This window comes from Caretta caretta, chromosome 15 (genome assembly GCF_965140235.1).
Source record: "Caretta caretta isolate rCarCar2 chromosome 15, rCarCar1.hap1, whole genome shotgun sequence".
In the NCBI taxonomy this organism is placed as follows: Eukaryota; Metazoa; Chordata; order Testudines; family Cheloniidae; genus Caretta; species Caretta caretta.
Genome location: NC_134220.1, coordinates 8,248,935 through 8,273,432, shown reverse-complemented (window position 1 = coordinate 8,273,432; position 24,498 = coordinate 8,248,935). Strand labels below are relative to the sequence as shown.

Sequence of the window (24,498 nt, the reverse complement as noted above, 5' to 3'; positions counted from 1 at the left end):
TAATGTCAGGGATATCAACAGAGATGCACTGCAACAAATATAGCAACTTTGGAAGGATGTTAATCTTTGCCGAGGTTACCCTACCTCGCCAAGAAATTTCATTTGTTCCATTCCTCTGAGTCTTATTGTTTTATTTCACATTGGAGGGTAATTTGCCTTAAAACTATTTTTATGGTTCTCCACAATATTTACTCCTAAATAGTTTGAAGATTCCTTTATCCATTTAAATTTATGTAGTGACAGCAGTTGGTTTTGACTGTTTTGGAATATTGCTTCCTAAAATTTCAAATTTATTATAGTTTATTGTGAAGTCTGATAAATGCCCAAATTCCAATAATTTGTTCTATAACTTTTAATTGGGGGTTCTGGGTCCTGCAAATACAACAAGATGCTGTCAGCATACAAAGTTATCTTATGTTCTAATCCAGAAGGTGTTTTGAAGCCTGTTACCAAAGGTTTGTTTTTCACATTTATTGCAAATGGCTCCATTGCCGAAGCAAATGGGGCATAATGGACAAACAATCTCCAAACTGGCTCAAATGGTAGCTCAAAACAGACATGGATGGAACCTTGTTCTTACACAACCTTGGTGTTTGGGAAAAGGAGATGATATGAATGAGAAGAAACCATATTTATAGTAAGGGTGATTTTTGTAGTTTCCTGAAAAGTATCAATAGTATATTTTATGGCACCTTCATAGTAAAGCTGCAGCACTATACATTATTGGTGGTTAAGTTAAATTAATTGAATATGTCTATAGCTATAGCTGCCAAATTCATGGGACATTTTGGTCAATTTCACCGTCATAGGATTTATAAAATTGTAAATTTCATGATTTCAGCTATTTAAATCTGAAATTTCACAGGGTTGTAATTGTAGAGGTCCTGACCCAACAAGGAGTTGTGTGTTTGTGGGGGGTTTGTGCTACTGCTACCCTTACTTCTGCACTGCTGCTGGCAGCGACGCTGCCTTCAGAGTTGGGCAGCTGGAGAGCATTGACTGCTGTCCGGGAGTCCAGCTTTGAAGGCAGAGCTGCCGTCAGTAGCAGCGCAGAAGTAAGGATGACATATTGTGGGATTGCCACTTACTGCTGTGCTGCTGCCTGCAGAGCTGGGCCTTCAGTCAGCAGCTGCCACTCTCCAGCTCTGAAGGCAGCAGCACAGAAGTAAGAGTGGCACGGTATGCTATTGCCACACTTCTGCGCTGCTGCTGTCAGGGCACTGCCTCTAGAGCTGGGCGCCAGGCCAACAGCTGCTGTTCTCTGGCTGTCCAGCTCTGAAGACAGTGCCAGAAGTAAGGGTGGCAATACCGCAACCCCCCTAAAATAACCTTGTGACCCCCCTGCAACTCCCTTTTGGGTCAGAATCCCCAATTTGAGATACGCTGGTCTCCCCAGTGAAATCTGTATAGTATAGAGTAAAAGCACACAAAAGTCCAGATTTCACCGTCCGTGATGTGTTTTTCATGGCCATGAATTTGGTAGAGCTCTGTCTATAGCTGTATTGTTTTAAGAGCAAAGGGGGGCATTATGAAGTTAGTCGTTCTAGTGCCTGACTTGAGACCTAATTATATTGAAATGTTGTTACTGATTTTACTGTCTTGTTTTGATGAAGTAAACAAAAACATTTTTTGGAGAAAGCATTTTTATTTTTCAGTTGCTGAGGACTCTAAATATGCATTTGCCCACTTGTTAGTGGCAAGTCATATTAGTGAATGGCTAAGTACAGGGTTTGAATTGGTCTACTATATCTAGTATGGATCATTGGCACTTCCCCTGAGTAGCTGAGCCAGTAGTATGGGAGTAATGCTCCTACATCGCTAGTTCCTGTTGATCAGCACTCCATTTATTTTGACTGCTGTCAATCAGAGAAAGGGGAGTATTAGTCATGAGTGTTTTATGCTGTGTCCGATACATGCATAGCTGGTAGAATGGGAAGAGCAGTGTTGCTCTTTTTGAGAGGCAATGAAGGATACTCTTTCTTCCCGTTTCTGGAAGAAGCCATTTGGAATCCTCTTTGGAGATGGGCTGGGGGGAAGACAAAGCCAACCTTCCTAAAATCCAGTCAGTCGTAATGTGTGAGGAGAAAATGGAGTTGTCTGTCTCTTTCCAGTAGCCTGAGGAAGCAGAACAAATATGAGCCTGTTCTTAGATAAAAACGTTGGCCTTCACATTCAGTTCTAGATGGTGATATTTTAAGTACAGAGTAATACAATTGGGCTGAAATACTCACTTTTACTCAAGTAATACTTTGCACTTGCAGAGCTTTTTATGTGGAAAAACTTAAAGCATTTTCCTAAGGTTGGTAAGAAACATGATTCTCTTGAAGCCCATACAGGGCAAACCAAGGGTTTTTGCAATATGCATGCAATTAGTTTTAGTATTTTTTTTTCTTCAGTTCAGTTTAAAATTAAAACAGACAGTTGCTAGGGTATTGTGGTGAGATAATACCCTGGAGTCTATAGTCAATCATGCAATAGAATTGTTTTGATTTTTATAATTAAAGCAGTGAATTATAAATGGAAGAATTATTGCAAACATCTTTCTATTGAAAGAGCACTTCAGTCGTTTGTTTGGGGACAATTTTTAAAATACAGGAGAATATTGTAACAAAAATGTATCAGAAGCCTCTTTATGAAATCTTGCTATGGTATCATCAGTAGTCCTTTCTTTCAACATTAACTCTTACAAATTTAAAGCCCTTTTATTTTTTGATTTGTATGAACAAAATATTTGTACTTTATTAATAAGTTGGTTTGTTGCTTGACATTTGCTCAATTTTACTTTAAAATGTATGTTGTCACATTTTGTTGTACCTTCTTTCAGCCAAGGAGAACCCTCTCTAAGTCCATAAACACTGTATCATGGAATAATAGTATTTTACAGGTCTATTACACCATGTATTGAAATTCTCAAAGAACTTTACAGACATTAATTCTTCAACACTCTTTGCAAAAAAGAGGTAAGTAGGAATTATTGCTTCCACTTTGTAAATGGAGGAACTGAAGGGCATATGTTACTTGTTTAAAATTAGTGAGTCAGTAGCAGATCAGGGTGTAGAAGCCATATCTCCAGGTTCCTTGTCCCTTGTTCAGTCTACTAGAACACATTACATGTAATACTTTGCAACATTCCTGTCTGATGGATGGGCCTAGAATGTCTTCTGTCCTTTAGGGCAAGTAGATGGGAAATATGTATTCCCTTCATCATATTCTGTTTCTCATGTAAGAAGGGAAAATAGCTTCTTTCCTACATGCAGGGTGACTGTGTGGTATGAATACCATCCGTTCCTCTTGATTGGCGGTCCCTACTCTGTCTGAGCTCTGGTAGCAGTCCTGTGATCACCACTATAGCATATTGACAGGTTACAGAGTAGCAGCTGTGTTAGTCTGTATCCACAAAAAGAACAGGAGTACTTGTGGCACCTTAGAGACTAACAAATTTATTTGAGCATAAACTTTTGTGGGCTAAAACCCACTTCATCGGATGCATGCAGTGGAAAATACAGTAGGAAGATTTTATATACACAGAAAACATGAAACAATGGGTGTTACCAGAAACACTATAACGAGAGGGATCAGTTAAGGTGAGCTATTACTAGCAGGCGAGGAAAAAACAAACAAACCCCTTTTGTAGTGATAATCAAGGTGGGCCATTTCTAGCAGTTGACAAGAACGTGTGAGGAACAGTAGGAGGTTTTTGAAAGTTATAACGATTTCCCCATGTTTATTTTTCCCCCCTACTGTTCCTCACATGTTCTTGTTAACTGCTGGAAATGGCCCATCTTGATTATCATTACAAAAGGGTTCCCCCCGCCCCTCCCCTCTGCTGGTAATAGAATTAAATAGAAATTTTTTTAACAGTGAGGTTGATTAATCCTTGTAATTAACTACCAACTGGTGGGTTCTCCATCTCTTGATATCTTCAGAGCAAGACTGGTTGTCTTTCTGGAAGATATACCTTACCCAAACACAAATTATTGGGTTCAATACAGGAGTAACAGGTTGAAATTATAATGGCCTGTGACATACATACTGTTCTGATTCTAGTTTTTATTTGTTTAAAAAAAAATTCTGGGAAACTTTTGGTGTTTATTTTCTAAACATTAAAACTGGGATGACATCAGGTTAAAATAGTTTAAAAAAATTTGGGAAAAATCAAGGGAAAAGGAAAAATGAAAAAGCCGTTCATAATATGCACATTTTACGATAGTGTAATTGAAACTTTTTGGTTTATGTACAAAGGTATTTTTTCTGTCTCTTCAGAGCAAGTAGGTTTTCTAGTAATTCTGGTTTGCCTACGCTTGCATAATTTTCTTCAAAGAATCCTCACTCATGTTGAGCCTCTTGCTGTCTTGGAGGTGGTCCAGCTTTGAAAATAAGTGCTCTGCATCAATAGATCCAGGGAGTAAATAAACTCAAAGCTTGCTGTGCAACTTTGCTGAAGTTGGGAAGTGTGTCTTGATGACTCTTCCAAAAAGCCAGAGTGTCCAGTTTCACATTTTCAGGGCTAGGCATGTTTATGTAAGTAGTAAATTCTCCTTTCAGATTTGAAATTTCATTTTTAGTGGCAAACGATTGAACCACTCTGGCATAACGGTCGTAGTTTGCCACAAAATTCACCTTGAGGAAGAGGTGCAACACCTGGATGACATTCCAAAAAGAATCTTTGGTACCAAACACTTTGGGGTTCAGATTACAGGCCATGGTTGTCTCCCATTTCTCACTGAGCCTTATGTTGAAGGTATTGAATGCTTTTTGGTTGTCTTGTGTTCCAGGGTTGGAAAGATTTCCAAAACCAGCTGTGTTTTCTCGCCGTATGTTTTTCCTGCAGCCTTTGTGCTCAATGCAGTTGAGATTTTGGTTGTCAGGATTTGGTAAACATCTATGTTGGCAAACGTGTTGGCGGTAATCAGAGAAAACATCAGTGTTAAAAATAAATATTACGTTGGTACACAGAATCTGGTAGTCATTTTGGTTATTTGCCAGTCTCTTCGGTGTTTCTGCTTTAGAACCAACAGATTCTGGATGATCTAGAAGACTCATTTCATTAGAACAGACCACGTGTTATTTACTGGACAGGCAGTGAAGTACAAGCTCGTCCACGGATGTTGCACAGTATGGGTAGGTAATCGGCAGTCAGCTCTACACTTGTCTCGCACTGCGTAAAACAAAGCCTTCAACTTGTTTGCATGCTTGAAAATGGCCCCGAATCCAATGATGCAAGATATAAGATTTCACATCTTTCATTTATTCTGTAGTAGTAGCTGCTGACAGCACATCATTAATCAGATGTGCAGAACAGCTAATACACTGAGGCTTTGGTTTCTGATTGAGTTTAGCCATGTAGGAAGCAGAATCTGTGTTAGGTGTGGCCACATTTTTCCCAAGTTAGTTGGTACATCTCAAGCATGTCCATTATTGCTGTGTTGACAAAATGGGGTGTCAGCAGAGGGGATGAATGTCACAACAGCAGAAGACAATGCTGGTTTATTCAGTTAGAAATTAAAAAACAAAAACAAAAGGCCAATAACCGTATGGTCCAAAGCATCTGGAGACTTGTCAAAAATCAGAGAAGACACTACATTTCCATCCGTTAGCATCTAAACTGATGGAACAAAAATATCATCATTTTCTTTCAGATACTTATGAGTGAGGTTGTCTACATTAGGAAGGGTTTTTGCTGTTGTACAGTATTGTCACACAAAGTCACCAATAGGCCCCTCTGTAATTAACAGTAGTTGTGTGGCAAAACAAAGAGCACGCACAAATTCATTGACACAGTTGTGCTGTGTCCTCTTTCATTAAAGCCCTGGTGAAAGCGTCTTATATTGACTGTTTATACTGAAGCTCACTTTCTTCGTTAAGCTTCTTATGTTGTTTGTTTTCAGTGTGCTCTTTTATTCTGTCAGCGTGAGCACTGACCTTAGTTCTGCAGCACTTGTTGTGCAATGCATCTTCTTCACTCCCATCTTTACTTTCCTTTAAAATTTCTAAGCACTGATTTTCTTGTTGGCATTCAGGCATAGATTTGTGTGTTTACCTCATGTTTACCTGTTTACTTCATCTGTGGAAGATTGATTGTTTAAATTTAATGCTGCACTAAATGGACATAAAGAAGCAGCTGGGCAATGTCTCCTTGGGAGCCGATCATAATGTGATATTAAAGTTGTTTGATTTTTCCGACCTCCATTGTGTGTGTGTTCTGTGTTTTACACTGCAGAACTGCTTTAAAGGTGCAGGACACAACAATTGTGTAAAACATTAGTTTTTTAACAAAAATAAGTACCTGAAAATAATACTGATTGGATTTATAAATGGGTGTAAATCCATAAAATCTGAACTTCCTTAACAAAAAAAAACCCAACGAATCCACAATAATTTTTTAGATAAAATTAACCATTTGCAATAGCAAGAAATACAGAAAACATATAATATAAAGCAATTGTTCATGGCTAAAAGAGAGTGAAAAAATGGATTTAAGATTGTTGTTGGTGACTCTTACCAGAACAGTTAAACAGCAAGGGAGTGTAAATTAGCTAATGCAACATTTTAATAACACTTTAAAATGAAAAAATCACACTGATTCATTTATTGAAGAAATACTGTAAGAATGTTTGATTTTTAGTCAATTTTTTATTTAAGCCATTCTGAAAAATAAAGTTATTTATTTAGTTTAGATTTTTTTCTACACTATTTATACAGAGCTAAATTAATAGATTCTCAAATGATGGAGACATTGTCATATTTTGTAGAATTGCCCTTGTTTTCAACTCTTGGGAGAAAGTGGCCGTTTAGACTGCTTTCGTTTATCAGTTCTCCTAATCCACGGATGTTTCTCTTTTTTGAGGGCAATTTTGGGTCGTTCTTTGAGTAATGGTCTCTATATGGATTCCAGACATGGGGAGCACATGCATGCCATGTGCTGCAACTGTTTGTAGTAGTGTTTGTTAACCTGCACGTGCATTGGCTGCGTAGTATGTGAGAGGCTTTAAGAGGCTGTACAGGTCAATGCTGCCCTAGTTTCCTCTTATCGCCACGTGGCCAGACTTGGAACCCCTCTTTCTCCTTGTTCTTAGCCTGCTAAGAGAATCTTGTCCTTTCCTTTTGAAATTCTGTAAATAGTTTTTCTAGTTGTCTACTGGTTTTTAGTTAGCTAGATCTCCCTGGTGGACTTTTTTTCCCCGTTGCAGGACACTCCCCCCCGTCCCAGGGACTATGCCCTGGCAAGCAGCTTCAAAAACTGCTTCGTATCTGCGCTCCTTCTGTGTGATTAACGAGCACCAGTGCTGTCTCTGTTGTCTGTGAAGCCCACATCATTGCCTGCTGCTCCATCTGCTGCTTGTTCCCACCTGAAACTCGGGATGCTAGGGAACTTCGCCTCCACAGATAGCCCCCTCCGTCAGGTATGTGCCATCAGATCTGGCACCAACGTATCGGCCGGACAATGCACATCACCAACAGTCAGCGCTTCTCCGGGCCCTTCCTGAGCGGCACCAGTGGTATCAACACAACCACCGAAGCCCCACTGTGAACATAAGAAAGATGGACATGTGCATAAGGGCGGTTCCCCAACGGGGACCACCTCTAAATGCAGCATTGCCTCCCTGAGCTGCGCCAGGTTAGGTGAGAAGTTGCGCATCGACATGGCTACTCCACCTCCTAAGAAATCTTGTACGGAGAATAAGTCCAAACACCGCCATGAGCTGCCAGTGCTGCCTCTAGCCACAGTAAGTGGGCTGCCACCTTCACCTCCGGCACTGTAGACGCCTGTGATCGAGCTTATGCTGCCATACACTGGCTCTCCTCTGTGGTCTGGGTCTCCGACTGGCTTGAGGTTTCCATCTCCAGTGGATGAACTGTTCTTGCTCCAGCAGCACCCTGTTGTGCTCCGCCTCGCACTGCAAGTATCACCAGCAGCTGAACCTCTCCTGCTACAGGAGCACCCTGTTCTGCCCCATCCCTTGGCAGTGGCACTGATGGGACTGATGGCCCTGTCTCTACCGGACCCATCCTACTGAGTGGGCCTCTGAGCTTGGCCCCACATTCTCTCCTGCGCACTCCTATAGCCCAAACCCTTGGTGCTAGCCTTTTCCGTTGGCTTACGGCCCTTCCACCGAGGCATGGTTTCATTATTCCTGGGGGCCGCTGATGCTCAATGACCTGTACGCCTGGCCTGCTTGGGATCCTTACTGGGACCTCAGGAGACCTCTGCTGCCACATCACCGGCCATCCTGTGCTCGCACCACCCCTTCTGCTATCTACGACAAACTCCACATGTCACCGCACCACTGCCACTGCAGTCCTTTCTGTAGCTTAATTGTCCCGGACGATGTGCTCATCCCACTTTCCCTTTCCCCCACCCGACAACCATAGTCAGTACCAGGACCTGCTTTGCCGCATGTCTTTGGCTCTCAACCTTCCAGTGCAAGATGTTCAGGACCCACAGAACAAGTTCCTGAACTTCCTGCAACCTTTTTGGGCTTCTTGCATTGCTTTCTATATCCACGAAGCCATCTTACAACCAGCCCAAGTGGTCTGGCACACCCCGGCTTCCTGTGCCCCTACCCCGAAGCAGGCAAAATGCCTTAACTTCATGCCATCTAAGGGTATGGATTTCCTCTTTTCCCGCTGGCCCCCAACTCACTCGTGGTTCACGCAGCGACCAAATGTGCCTGACAGCAGTACTTCAAGGCCACCACTCCTAATCTGGCTGTGAAGAAATTTGACCTTCTGGGATGCGATGTTTACTCCTCCACGGGACTCCAGTTTCGCATTGCCAACTACCAGGCCATCCTGGTAAAGTATGACTTCCTCTCTTACTCCAAATTGGCAGAGTTCCAGGCCTTTCTTCTGACAAACAGCAGGATTGTCAGGCCCTGCTAGATGAGGACAAAGTAGTTGCTATGGTTGCCCTCCAAGTCAAAGTTGACGCTGCTGACACAATGTTGTGCTCTGTGGCATCCCAAGTAGTGCTTTGCTGGCTTCAATCCTCCAGCTTTCCCAAATAGGTCCAGACCACCCTGGAGAATCTTCCCTTTGACGACCACAAATTTTTCAGCAATAAAACGGTAGAGTTCCTCCACTCTCTTAAGGACTCCTGTGCCTCTCTCCAGTCGCTCAGCATCTACATCCCAGCCCCAACCTGCAGGGATCAGTGGTGGTTCTTCTGACCCTGTCTTCACATTGCCTACCAGCCGTACCGTCAACGCTTTGGAGAGCCATCTCGCTGACATCCATGCACACAGCGACTTCGCTAATCTGTCTCTGCCACCTCCACCTTCTTGCAATGTCCATCCAAACAGTCCTTTTGACTCTTCCCCTGAGATCTGCGAACCTCACTCCACCCCCTCTGGCAGTGCCTCAGATAATTTTTGGTGGGCCATCTTGCTCTGTTTGTCTGCAATTGGGACAAAATCAGCGACCTCTGGGTGCTGGACATTGTTCACCAGGGGTACCTGATAGAGTTCCTCTCATTCCCTTCTCATCGCGTGCCACTGGTCGGCCTGTGGAGTCTTCCCAATGTGATCTTCTCTGATAAGTAAGCGGACATCTTCCTCCAGAAGGGTGCGATAGAATGCAATGCAATGCCTTATTTCCTTGTGCTGAAGAACGGGGTGGCTACTGTCCCATTCTGGCTCTCTGGTCCCGGAACAAATTCATATGCAAGTTCCGCTTCTGGATTGTCACACTCCCCCTCATTATCCCGTACCTTCCCCATTGAGCCTGCTCTAGATATGAAGGATGCATTTTTTTCATATAGACATCCACCCTGCTCATTGCAAGTTCCTCTGTTTCATGGTGGGACAGTCCTACTACCAGTTCTGGGTCCTCCTCCTTGGGATCGCCACTCCTCCCTGCTTCTTCATAAAGGTCTTTGTGGTCGTTGTGACCTGTATTCACTGTCTAGGCCATTCCCTATTCCCCAACTGGACGACTGGCTCCTCGTTGCACTGTCTCATGACCGCCTCATAACCACTATCCAGACCCTCCACAACTTCCTCATGAGCCTGGGGATCTGCATCAATGAGGACAAGTTAGTTCTTATCCCTATCAGCACGCTCACCTTCATAGGGTCATGTCTGGACTCTAGTGCAGCCTGAGCCTTTCTCTGATCAAACCTATTCGCCACCATCACCTCGCTCATCTTGCAACTATGTCATCATCTGCGTACGTGCATCCGGCAGTGTCTCTCCCTCCTTGGCCACACTGTATGCCCACCTGCATATTCGCTGCCTCAAACTGTGGTTCTAGTTGGTCTCCAACCTCTGGTTGGACCCCCCTGGGCAACCTGGTCCTGCTCCCCACCTCCGTCCTGGCTTCCCTCATGTGGTGGTGCAACCCATCCAAGGTCCTGGCTGGCACCTCATACCGTTCTCACCATGGACGCCTCGCTCGTGGGTTGGGCTCCCATTTGAAGGGCCATACCGCTGAGGGCCTCTGGTTACCCAGGGAATTAGAAGCATATCAACATCAGGGAACTGCAGGCCGCCCGCCTTGTTTACCAGGCATTCCTTCACCTTATCAGATTTTGACACATTCAACAGCTCTCCAACAATATGACTGTGTGTGTGTGTGTGTGTGTGTATACACATGCACACGCGCGCACACACACACACAGCCCCCCCTCTGGAATTGGTGCCTCAGGCACAGAGTCACCCTCCATGATGTGTTATTCCCGGACACCAACAACTGCTTAGCAGACACCCTCAGCCGCTTCTTCCGTGCCAACCATGAATGGGAGCTGCACAACCCTGTCCGCTGCTTGGTCGTTTGCCAGTGGGGCATGCTACATTGGGACCTCTTTGAGAGTGCCGCGAACCACAAACTTTCCCGCTTCTGCTCAAGAGGAGCCATCGGGGCGGGCTCTTAGGGCGACACACTTCTTCTACCTTGGATCATAGAATCACAGAATATCAGGGTTGGAAGGGACCTCAGGAGGTCATCTAGTCCAACCCCCTGCTCAAAGCAGGACCAATCCCCAACTAAATCATCCCAGCCAGGGCTTTGTCAAGCCTGACCGTAAAGACTCCTAAGGAAGGAGATTCCACCACCTCCCTAGGTAACGCATTCCAGTGTTTCACCACCCTCCTAGTGAAAAAGTTTTTCCTAATATCCAACCTGAACCTCCCCCACTGCAATTTGAGACCGTTACTCCTTGTTCTGTCATCAGCTACCACTGAGAACAGTCTAGATCCATCCTTTTTGGAACCCCCTTTCAGGTAGTTGAAAGCAGCTATCAAATCCCCCCTCATTCTTCTCTTCCACAGACTAAACAATCCCAGTTCCCTCAGCCTCTCCTCATAAGTCATGCATGACGTCCTGACAAACAGCAGGTGTCCATCTACCAGGGCCTGCTACCAGGCAGAATGGCAATGCCTCACAGCTTGGGCACATGGCCATCACTACCCTTTGGACTCTTATCTCCATTCCTGCTCTCCTTGACCACCTTCTCTATCTTAAGCTCCCGGGCCTTGCTCATTCCTCCATCCACGTCTATCTAGCAGTGCTCAGCGCCTTCCTCCCTCCTGTAGATGGTTTCTCCGCCTTTAGTTACCTGACCACCATCCGCTTCCTTTGTGGTCTCCTCAATGCTGTCCTACAGTCTGGAAGCCTGCCCCCTTTTGGGACCTGAACCTCATCCTCTCTGCCCCCACTAAGCCACCTTCAAGCCCCTTGCGCCCTGCTTTCTTGCCCACCTCTCTATGAAGGTGAGCTACTTGGTGGCCATCACCTCGGTGAGGCGGGTTAGCGAGCTGGCAGCTATCGTGGCCAACCCACCCTTTACTGTCTTCCACAAAAACAGTCTCTCTGACTCTACCCTAAATTTCTCCTCTCTGTTTTGCCTCAACCAATTTATCTACCCTCTAGTTTTCTACCCCAACTAGACATCTCTCCCAGGGCGCGAATGTTACATTCCCTCGATGTCCACCATGTGTTGACCTTCTATCTCCAATGCACATGCACCTTCCGGGCCTCGCCTAGACTCTTCCTGACCATTGTGGAGATGCGCCCTCTCCTCACAGCACCTCTGTAAATGGATCTCCCATTTCACCATGGAATCTATGCGCTTCCTCATGTTTCTCCACCCCCTGGAGTCACGGACCATTCCATGTGGGCGCATGCCACCACTTCCGTCTTCCTTACAGGCGTACTGTGACAGGACATTTGTAGAGTGGCCATGTAGTCCTCTGTCAACTATACCATCGCCCCACCAGCTGTGACAGATGCGGGTTGGCCGTACCGTCCTACAGAGTCTAACTTCCAATGAGCCCTCGTGCCCATGTCCACACTGAACACTGCTCGCTGTGCAAACCATGTCTGGAATCCATAAAGGGAGCATCACTCGAAGAAAAGGAGGTTATTTACTGTAACTGGAGGTTCTTCAAGATGTGTGGTCCCTATTTGGATTCCAGTACCCGCCCTCAGTCCCCCTGCTGCAGGCTCATTTGCTTGCCTGTAAGAGGGACTCGAAGCAGCGTTGATCTGCACAGCCTCTTAAAACCTTGGATGCACCATGCAGGTAAGACGCGCAGGTCAATGGATACTACCAGATAGTTCCGGCACATGGCACACATGTGTACCACTCTGTAATCCAGATAGGGATCACACATCTTGAAGAACCTCCAGTTACAGTAAGTAACCTTCTTTTTCATATGCTGACATTTTTGCAAAGGGTGTGGTGCAGTGTTGGTGTGCAAGTGGAAGAGCTGGAGAAATATGGATGTAATTTCTTGTGGAGTTAGAAGCCAAGCTTTCTGCAAGGTGTACAAAACGTGAAGCCTGGAGATAGAAGAGGCATAATTGTTTTATATCCATAGGCTCTCAGAGCAGCAGAGAGAGGTTAATTCCCTATCTGTTCTCTACAAGTGACACTTTGGGTCTATGAACTCAAAATCTAGGTTCATAATGTTATTCAGTAATACAATTGTATAATTTCCCTATTTCATCATTTGGTTGTAGAGGATTGCAGTAATGTTATGCAGTGTGTACCGTTTTAAAAATTTAAACAAAATATTACTCTGTAAACTTGTGTGTTAAATGATTACTAGTAATTTATTTTAAATTATTTGAGTAAAACTGTCAAGGGAGGAGTGGTAGATATGCTGGAGGGGAGGGATAGGATACAGAAAGACCTAGACAAATTGGAGGATTGGGCCAAAAGAAATCTGATGAGGTTCAATAAGGATAAGTGCAGGGTCCTGCACTTAGGACGGAAGAACCCAATGCACCGCTACAGACTAGGGACCGAATGGCTAGGCAGCAGTTCTGCGGAAAAGGACCTAGGGGTGACAGTGGACGAGAAGCTGGATATGAGTCAGCAGTGTGCCCTTGTTGCCAAGAAGGCCAATGGCATTTTGGGATGTATAAGTAGGGGCATAGCGAGCAGATCGAGGGACGTGATCGTTCCCCTCTATTCGACATTGGTGAGGCCTCATCTGGAGTACTGTGTCCAGTTTTGGGCCCCACACTTCAAGAAGGATGTGGATAAATTGGAGAGAGTCCAGCGAAGGGCAACAAAAATGATTAGGGGTCTGGAACACATGAGTTATGAGGAGAGGCTGAGGGAGCTGGGATTGTATAGCCTGCAGAAGAGAAGAATGAGGGGGGATTTGATAGCTGCTTTCAACTACCTGAAAGGGGGTTCCAAAGAGGATGGCTCTAGACTGTTCTCAATGGTAGCAGATGACGGAACGAGGAGTAATGGTCTCAAGTTGCAGTGGGGGAGGTTTAGATTGGATATTAGGAAAAACTTTTTCACTAAGAGGGTGGTGAAACACTGGAATGCGTTACCTAGGGAGGTGGTAGAATCTCCTTCCTTAGAGGTTTTTAAGGTCAGGCTTGACAAAGCCCTGGCTGGGATGATTTAACTGGGAATTGGTCCTGCTTTGAGCAGGGGGTTGGACTAGATGACCTTCTGGGGTCCCTTCCAACCCTGATATTCTATGATTCTATGATCTGGTCCATATTTGGCTTTGATCTCTTGTAATAGCAGAATTGTATTTTAAAACAATTCTTTTTGGTTTTTGATTTCTAAAGATATGTTTGATGTAGCTAGTAGATTGTCTGTAATTATGTTTTTGTAATGAAGTTGAGTAAAAAAGGTTATCCAAATTAACAAGCATTAACTGAGTCTTCAGTTTTACCATAAATGGCCATGGAAGATGGAATGATGCCTTTTTTTTGGTGCAAAATAAAGTTTGACAGTATTCATGAAAAATGCTCGTATAGAGATTTACTATTACCTCATAGGTTGAATGACCTTGGCTGTCCTAACATACATTATAAATTGCAAGTGCAACACAGTACAGCTATACTGAAATGATTAGCTAGAGTTTGCTTGACTGAAACTGTCTCAATGTGAAGGCCATGAATGTTCACTGTAGATTCAGATTGACAGATTGCTTTCATTGAGCTTTGGATCTTCTACCTGGAAGTCCTGAATGAATTACCGGCTACTTTCAGTAACATGTTAACAGACTAAATGGTAAAATGAAATTACGTTATTTTGATAACATTTTCACTTCCATCCCTCTATATATATATATATATATAAAAATTATAATTATATATATTTATTTTGCTTTTGGCAGGCATCTAATTTTCTTTGATACAGGTGTCCATGTGTGCTTTTATTAGGAAATAAAATTAATCTAATTTTTAAATCTTTGGAATATAAATTATTAGTGTTTTTGCTTGTGTAGTAGCGACACATGGAATAAAATATCTGTTTTGTTTGTAAAAAGAAAAGGAGGACTTGTGGCACCTTAGAGACTAACAGATTTATTAGAGCATAAGCTTTCGTGAGCTACAGCTCACTTCATGGGATGCATTCTGTGGAAAATACAGTGGGGAGATTTATATACATAGAGAACATGAAACAGTGGGTGTTACCATACACACTGTAACCAGAGTGATCACTTAAGGTGAGCTATTACCAGCAGGAGAGTGGGGGGGGGGGTGTCACCTTTTGTAGTGATACTCAAGGTGGGCCATTTCCAGCAGTTGACAAGAACGTCTGAGGAGGGTGTGTGTGTGGGGGGGTTAAGAATAAACATGGGGAAGTAGTTTTACTTTGTGTAATGACACATCCACTCCCAATCTCTATTCAAGCCTAAGTTAATTGTATCCAGTTTGCAAATTAATTCCAATTCAGCAGTCTCTCGTTGGAGTCTGTTTTTGAAGTTCTTTGTTGAAGTATTGCCACTTTTAGGTCTGTAATCGAGTGGCCAGAGACATTGAAGTGTTCTCCAACTGGTTTTTGAATGTTATAATTCTTGATGTCTGATTTGTGTCCATCTATTCTTTTATGTAGAGACTGTCCAGTTTGACCAATGTACATGGCAGAGGGGCATTGCTGGCACATGATGGCATATATCACATTGGTAGATGTGCAGGTGAACGAGCCTCTGATATTGTGGCTGATGTGATTAGGCCCTATGACAGTGTCCCCTGAATAGATATGTTGACACAGTTGGCAATGGGCTTTGTTGCAAGGACAGGTTCCTGGGTTAGTGGTTCTGTTCTGTGGTGACCTAGAATCCTATTTTCTACGCCTCTGACTCAAGGAATATTTCCAACACACCTCTGAACAACATACTAACCCACAGAGAGCTTCCTACCAAGACTACAAAAAGGATTCTGGGTGGACTCCTCCTGAAGGTCGAAACAACAGACTGGACTTCCTTCCTTAGAAGTTTTTAAGGTCAGGCTTGACAAAGCCCTGGCTGGGATGATTTAGTTGGGGATTAGTCCTGCTTTGAGCCGAGGGTTGGACTAGATGACCTCCAGAGGTCCCGTCCAACTCTGATATTCTATGATTCTATGATCGCAGTCCCACTACAGGGCTCTATTGTGAAGCTCTCCTGTGTTGCTTTTTCTCTCCAAGCCTCCCTGCCTTTAAACTTTCATGTCATGTATTTTTTTTTAGAGTAGCAGCCATGTTAGTCCGTATTCGCAAAAAGAAAAGGAGGACTTGTGGCACCTTAGAGACTAACAAATTTATTTGAGCATAAGCTTTCTTGAGCTACAGCTCACTTCATCGGATGCATGTATTGTATTTCTCTGAGTTAGGTTGTAAATTTTTCAGGGAAGGGATTTTGTCTTTTAATGTAATTTGTACTTAATATATTGATATATTATGCTATGTAGGGTTGGTGTAAGCGGTCTGGTGGAGAGTCTTCCTCAGCAATGTGAAAAAGGATTAAGATACATTTTAAAAAAATCATAAGGTGGAAAGTTTAAACAAGCATCCCAAACAGACTAAAAATCTAAAACTGTGTGTTGTTGTTGTCTTTACCTTAAGGCATGCTAGTCTTCATTTTGCCCGTTTCAGATTACTATTTTCTTAATTTTTGTCATGAAGTCTAGCGCTCTCAGTTGAGATTTGGGCTTCTTTATGTTAGACTCTCTACAAACACCTGAAAGCCTTTGCCCAGAAGAGTTTATAATCTGAATAGACAAGACATAGGATAGGAAGGGAAACTAAGGCATAGAGAAGTGAAAAACTTGTCCAAGGTCACTCAGCAGGTCAGTGACAGAGATGGGAATAGAACTCAATATTTCTGTGTCCCAGGTTGTACTCTTTTCACTGGACCATAGTACTGCCTGTTAGTCATTTCTTGAGATGTTTTGTTTCTAAAAAGAAGAATTGACTGAGGTGAGCATCTTTGAAGGAAAAAAAAAGTTTTTGTCTGAAAAGCTGAATAAAATTTAAATGATCATTCATGCTTAAATCTCCCTCTCTGATTTTGGAGAGATTCAGAAAATACTTTACTGGATATTTTTAATTAGCTTTTACTAAGGGCTAGGATTGGAGGGTGAGTGGGAGAGAGGCGTGGCAATTAGGAAGAAAAATTCCTTGCCTGCCTGATAATTACCACTTCTCACTTTCAAAATGAACAAGCCTTGAAATGCTGACTGTGTCAGTCTTATTTCCCTGTAATAGATGGGTGCCTGACTCCTCTCCTCTGGATGCGTCAAATATTTAATAGTATGAGAATTCTTGTCTGGTTTTGTCCTGGAATCATGGACTTGAGTAGTGAGGCATTGAGAGAGAGATCCTAAGAAAACAAGAGATATTTTTATACTTGGCCTCATTGCCATTGGGAGATTTTCCTCTGCCTGATGTATTTTATTGATTTCTCTCTGGCTACTTCTAAGCAATCATTTTCAGGGTTGATTTTTATCCTGTAACTGAAAGATAATCCAGAGAAGCAAACTTTGATGTTGGAATGTAACGATAGCCAAATGGCAGATGTTACCAAAAACACTTGGGAGATTCCTTCTCGACAGCCTTGTGAAATTACTCAGTTGGATACTGTGCTATTTTCTCAATATGCTTCTTGGAAACCAAGGTTAAAGATTTCCATCAGGTATACATAATGTAAGTTTTTAAAAAAAGATACTGCTCTCTATACCCTATTGAGACAGTGTTTTGGATCAAAAGGGAAAATAATTAATGCAGTCTTCAGTCTTTCACCACTACATGCAGTCACACTTCTGGTATATGGGGTTTATCAGTGAATATATTTGGTTTTCCTTTCCGAATCAAAATGTTGGCAAGTCTGTGATTATAGTTTCTTTGAAAGATTTTTATTAAGTTTTCTTTTAGTGAATCAGTACAGTTAACTTTTTATTTTTACTTGTACTATATAGTGAACATAATGCACTGAACAAAAGTTGGAAATAAATTCCTGAATTTAAAAAAGGGGAAAATATAAGATCTGAAGGAGAGTTATACTACTTACAAATGAGACAATCAGACTGAAAAAATAGGGTCTTACACTGAAGTATTGTATTTAAAAGATATATTGGAAGAAATAGCTGTTTTTATTTTAGATTTTCACCTACATTTAGTTGATTTGACTTAATTAACTCATTATTAGTTGACTGAAAGCCAGAGACCTGAGTTGTTGATGCAGGAAGTAATTATGGTGGCTATTTATTATTTAGGATGGGTAGCTTTTTATAAATCTCAGTGAAACATGATGCTGCTTTAGCTGGGTAAACAATACAGTCCCTACGTGAAAGGATAAATGGACACAAATCAGATATTAGGAATGGCAGTATACAAAAACCTGTAGGAGAACACTTCAACCTCCCTGAACACACAATAGCAGATTTAAAGGTAGCCATCCTGCAGCAAAAAAACTTCAGGACCAGACTTCAAAGAGAAACTGCTGAGCTTCAGTTCATTTGCAAATTTGACGCCATCAACTCAGGATTAAACAAAGCCAACTACAAAAGCAGTTTCTCCTCCCTTGGTGTTCACACCTGAGCTGCTAGAAGAAGGCCTCATCCTTCCTGATGGAACTAACCTCTTTATCCCTAGCCTGACGCTTGCTTGCATATTTATACCTGCCTCTGGAAATTTCCAGTACATGCATCCGACGAAGTGGGTATTCACCCACGAAAGCTTATGCTCCAGTACGTCTGTTAGCCTATAAGGTGCCACAGGACTCTTTGCCGCTTTTACAGATCCAGACTAACATGGCTACCCTCCTGATACAATACAGGAATGTAGAAGTACCTTCCAACTGATCAAGATTGCATGATTCATTATTACGTTAGTTTAGAATCTATTGTTCAGATTGCTGAGCTGTGCAGTTTTCTGTCATCATTTCTTTTTTTAATGGGATTAAGTAATTATGCCTACAGTTTCTCACTGGTAACTGATTTGATAAAAGCAGTTTGTAAACGCTAACCTTTGCTATTCTAGGAAAACAGTGCTTTGATTGTGTTGCAGTTTTCAAATATCAGTTCATATATTTAGATGGTCTGCTGAGGGAAGTGGGAATATGAAAGCAAATTATAAATACTGAGCTTAGAGCTTTCCCTTGGGAATGTATGTAGAATTTAGATTGAAGCAGAAAAAGAAATGTTGAAACAGCTACCTAGACCAGTGGCTCCCAAACTTGTTCCGCTGCTTGTGCAGGGGAAGCCCCTGGCGGGCTGGGCCGGTTTGTTTACCTGCTGTGTCTGCAGGTTCGGCCGATCATGACTCCCAGCGGCTGCGGTTTGCTGCTCCAGGCCAATGGGGGCTTCTGGAAGCAGTGCGGGCCGAGGGACATACTGGCCGCCGCTTCCAGCAGCTCCCATTGGCCTGGAGCAGCGAACTGCGGCCACTGGGAGCCACGATTGGCCAAATCTGCGGATGCGGCAGATAAACAAACTGGCCCGCCAGGGGCTTTCCCCGCACAAGTGGCGGAACAAGTTTGGGAACCACTGACCCAGACAGATTATTTTATAGCAAAATTAAGTATATATTAAGTAATGTTAAATTTACACTGATGTAATATTGGCCTCACGTCTTTTAGCATGTTAATTTAAAGGCATCAATTGAGGATTACTAAATATTGTTTTGAAGCTTAGTTACTGTGGACTTTGCAGTGCTGAATATATTTAAGCTTTTTCAAATGTTACACTATGAAGGCCTATTGATACTTTTAACTTGGTTACTAATATTTTTGTTACAAGGCACAGTTTTGTAATATTTAAAAATGAAAGTGGGACGCTGGAGGTTGTAACCTATTTTTTTTTTATAGAAAATGTGTAGATTGTCCAATACAGGGACTATAATTTTTTCCCTTTTATCAAGGGAATCTGCTGGACTCTCAGGCTTGAAAATGCTTTGCTTTCCTGCTGTTTCCTAATATGAGGCTGGCAAGGAGTTCTTTTAATTGTTTCCTGCACTGCTCGCTGAAATTAAATGCTGTTTCTTGCTATTTAACATAGTATAATTTTGAATATGGCATCTCCTCAGTGTTGCAGCAGGCTATCCTATCATGGCAGTGTACTAAACTTTCTCACTACCTAGATGTGGATGATTCTGCATGTGGTGATAGCAGATATTTTGGTAAATATGAACTAAGTATTTGACAGGCCTGGATACATGACCCTCATAGTGTACTGCAATGTTATGAGGCCAAGATGTAATGGGTATATAAGATAAGGGCACAGTCATTTTAAGCACATACTAGGGGAGCATTTATAAGATTCACAAAAACATTTAGCATTTTACACCTCCTAAAAGCACTCTCATAGATTGCTCTGACAAATGAATTTCATGCATTTAAGAGGGCACAATGTGGTGGAACCTGTTGTTGCTGCTTTGCTGCCTAGGCATCTTTATTTTTTGGCTGACCTTTCCTGTCCTCTGCTCTTCCACCCAACCCACCTTGCAGGAGGAACCTTGTGACTCTTTTGCTTTTAACTTTTTTTCTGTAGTTTTGTGCCTATGTTGTCTTTGCTTCTGTCCTGGAAAATACCCCTGAAGCCCAAAATTGGGATTGCAAGGGCTGTGATAACCAGGTAGTGTTTGCAGAGTGGGTGGGTTTCTGGCCTTACAAAGGCCAGGGGCAGGAGCCTCTGGATATACTTATTCTTGAATTCAGTGGCTCTGGCATACCATATAAATACTGTAAAAAGAAAAGGAGTACTTGTGGCACCTTAGAGACTAACCAATTTATTTGAGCATGAGCTTTCGTGAGCTACAGCTCACTTCATCTGATGAAGTGAGCTGTAGCTCACGAAAGCTCATGCTCAAATAAATTGGTTAGTCTCTAAGGTGCCACAAGTACTCCTTTTCTTTTTGCGAATACAGACTAACACGGCTGTTCCTCTGAAACCTGTCATATAAATACTGTAAAGAGTTTCTGGATGCTATTCCATCATGTAAGATGGAGTAGCCACAGTGAAGACAAGAGGCCTGTACTACTGGCCTTTAGATGAGGAAGGTGAAATCTGTCTCCCCTGCATTTAATTCACTAAAAACACAGTTATGGCAGGCTTTATGCTGGTGAAGTGTCACTTATATTGATTTATCGCTGGTGGGTGGAGACCATCTTTATTAAACATTTGTGAAGAGAACATTAAAGTATTCTGACAGTTCTTATATCTTGAAAAAATAAAGTTAACAGTTAGGAAAATACGTTGAGTACTGAATTTTTGGCAAGTACCAGAAAGCACAGAGTGTACTGGACTGTAAATATTGCAGAGTTAGCACAAATTACCTGATGTAAAAAGCATGTTTTTGTTGTAAACATTGGTTGGTTCAGCAGGTTGTTGTTTTTACAGAAGTGCACTAAACAGTACCTATTGCACTAGAGTAATATTAAATATTTGTCTTTCAATGTGTGTTGTCTCCAAAAAAAAAAAAAAAATTGAAGTTGTTGAATGTAGGTAACAAATGAACTGAACTGCTTTATTTCTGTGTTGAAAAGACAAACAGACCTCCTAGTTTTTATATATCCTGGTTTGGATTCGTATGTTTTTTGTTTATAACTGTTCTCTAATATTATTCCTTGAATAAAATAAAGTGTGCTTCTGTAAATTTCTTTTGATTTGTTTTTAAATGAGCTATAATTTCTCTTCAGTTTAAATGTTAGGTTCATTTTAGCACTGGCACTCTGCTGTGTATGATATTGAAGTGTTTCAGGTGGCTGTAATCACAACAGTAATAGGAAAAGGAGCAACTTAAGTAAACATTTTCCAGAAATTTAAAGCAGTGTGTAAAGTTTAAATATTTCCAAAATTTAAACTTGAAATTTTTTTATACAGAACACTTTTAATCCACTGAATGAGAGGATTGTATTTTTGCAATATATTGTTTTACAGTCATAATTTTGTGATTGTACTTTAATGTCTTAGATATGTGGATATATAATAATGCACACAAATATAGATATTTGTGAATAGACCCATAATATATTATGTCATAATCAGAATTTACAATGTTCTCACTATGTAATATGATTCATATATTTTTTATTTGTTTTAAACCTTGTCTGTCCCTTCCCTAGCCCTTCCTTTGTCTGTTATCTTCATTTTCTGTACTTGTCTGATGTACAATACAAACTCTTTTGGGGCATCTTTTTTTTTTTTTGAGTGCCTCTTTTTATCTTGTAGCATGCCATGCTAAATTATGACACTATACACATAACATCTGATCTAATATGTGCTTTTATATATACATGTGTGATGAGTAACCATATTTCTGTAATGCATTTTGGTTAATTTAGTGTTAGGGTGATAGTATCTGAGCTCTCTATGTGATATATAAATGTATGGAATACCACATTACATTAATATGATGTAAATGCTGATGTCTATCGGTTGAAAAGGAAAGTATAATTGTTATTCTTAATGAATATATATATATAATGAATATTATAAATGTCTTGTAATTAAAAAAAATCAGAAAATACACAGCCTCTGTTAATTTTGCGTTTTGCATGAAAAACTATTTTTTGGGGAAAAGTAGCTTGTAATAAGTATAGGCTTTATGTCTTTATATAATATTACACAATTAAAAGCATTTGTGGACTATATATGATCCAGCTTCATCATATTCTTGTTTGCAGAACCATGTCTGGTGGAAAGTAAATAAGGAAGCCGGAGCATTAAAGTTCTGGTGGAGCAGTAGTTTTAATTTTCATTCTGCTGGGATATATAGCAGTAATCTTTTTTCATTTTGTCCACTATGTCAAGATACACGGTAGTTCCTCTAGAAAGGACATTAAGACAGACCTGTATGCCAATAATGTCAATATCTCATTTCATTATGCTGTTGTAGGTTGTTTCGTGAATTCAGTCAGATTTCATCTCATACCAGTAAAAGAGAGCTGGAAGAATTTCGGGGGGAGGGAGAATGCTCATTACCAGTAAAGTCCATCTGATGACATGTAACTCTTTCTGAGGGAAGATGAAGTGGCAGCTGTAGCCATTTTGTTCTCAAAGTCCTATGCCATGTAGCATAGCTTTTCCTTGATATCATGTACACTTTCTCTTTCGGCTGTAGTGACAAAGGAGTCACTATGTTTAGTGAGAATCTTCATAGATAGGCACATTGGGACAGTTTTTAAAGATATTTAGGCACCTAAAGAAGCAGATAAACATCTAGTGGGATTTTCAAAAATGCAATTTTGAAAATACCGCTATGTGTCTAAATACCTTAAAATCTGGCCAGTTATAACACCATCTCGTGAATCCAATACAGTACAAGTAATACAGCCTGAAGCATACAAAGTACTGCTTGAATTGCAACATAGAAAGCTGGGAGTTTAAAAGTTTCAAACATTAATTGTGTCATGGTCTCCCTTTTCATGGTCTGCCTTGGAATTCTGAGGAGAGTCAGCTAACAAAGGGGGCTATTCCTCAGATGCAACATGAAGCTCATTGTAGAAAGTGTGATACTGTTTTTCCCCCATGTCATCCCAGTGTATAAAAATGCCATCTTCAATAGGGTATTATAAAGTGAGAGTACCTGTTTTTGGTCTGGGCTTCATCACTTACATAGGAATCCTTATGCCCTATACCAACCAGGATACCATAGTCATTTGGGAGTTCTACAGTAGATGGGGATACTGCCCTTGGAGCATCATCACCAGCAAAGCTTGCATTCACAAGGCCCGGAACCATTATTGCAGCCTAGAGAAGCAGTTTATCTTCACACATGGTAGCTATTTCTTCTTTTAGACTTAGAAAGAGATGGCTGCTTAGATATGTGAGAGGTGGCTGCTACTTCTCTTGGGTGTTTAGTTTAGTGAATTATTGTACTTGTTGTCCTCTCCCTTCTTCGAGTGCTTGCTCATGTCCATTCCATTGTAAGTGTGTGTGCTCTCCACATGCACCAGTGCTGGAAGTTTTTCCCTCAGTGATATCCATAGGGGGCAGGCTCTGGCGCCCTCTGGAGTGGCGTGCATATGCACCGGTGTAAGGGGCACCACTGCCTCCCCCCTCCCTCAGTTCCTTCTTACTGTGAGTGGCCATGCTGGAACGTCTCCTTGCCTTGACAAGCTTTCCTATCTCAACTGTGCCTAGTAGCGAATTTGTTGTATATAGTTGTTAAAAGTTATATAGTTAATAGTTCCCTTAGTGTTAAGTTTGAATTAGTTAGTCCCGTACGGGACTTAGCCTAGGGCAGGACATGCCCCCGTCCCTGGGCTTCAAGTTTTGTGACTGCTGCAAAAAAACTATGCCAGTCAGTGATCCCCAGAGAAGCTGCCTGAACTGTTTAGGAGAAATCCATGTGAGTGACAAGTGTCACATTTTCAAGAGCTTCAGGCTGTGGACCCAAAAGTAGCGGGACACTTGTCTTTGAGTGCTCCTTATGGAGTCTGCCCTTGCACCGGTGTCGGAGCTGATGAGATTGGATTCTGCTCCAAGCACTGTGGCTTTGGTATGAAGTGCGCCGCCTGCACTGACCTCCATCCCCGATACTGGCTATAAAGCAAAGAAAGGCCGAGAGAAGACATTCTCCTACGTCCCGTAAAGGGATAGAGAGAGTCAGACGAGAGCAAAGATCTGCACGGGGCAGCTCTTCCCCTCTGGACAGTGGCCAGGCTTCAGCTCCCATTGAGCTGTCGAGTCCACTTCCAGACCCGCCTGCCATCCCAGGAAACGGCAGAGGCAGTCTGCACCTGGAGGTGCCATCCACGCCGGAGGCCTTTTAGGCCACTACGGACTTACTGTTCCTTCCCGTGAAGCACATGCTGGCCA

At 42.1% G+C, this 24,498-nt stretch overlaps 1 protein-coding gene and 1 pseudogene across 2 annotated transcripts in view; one reads left to right on the top strand and one right to left on the bottom strand.

The window, feature by feature from the left end:
* Positions 1-24,498, top strand: part of MED13L (mediator complex subunit 13L) — a 452,622-nt gene that overhangs the window by 77,095 nt on the left and 351,029 nt on the right. The window lies entirely within an intron of this gene.
* LOC125623129 (actin, aortic smooth muscle-like) lies at positions 22,307-23,431 on the bottom strand (annotated as a pseudogene).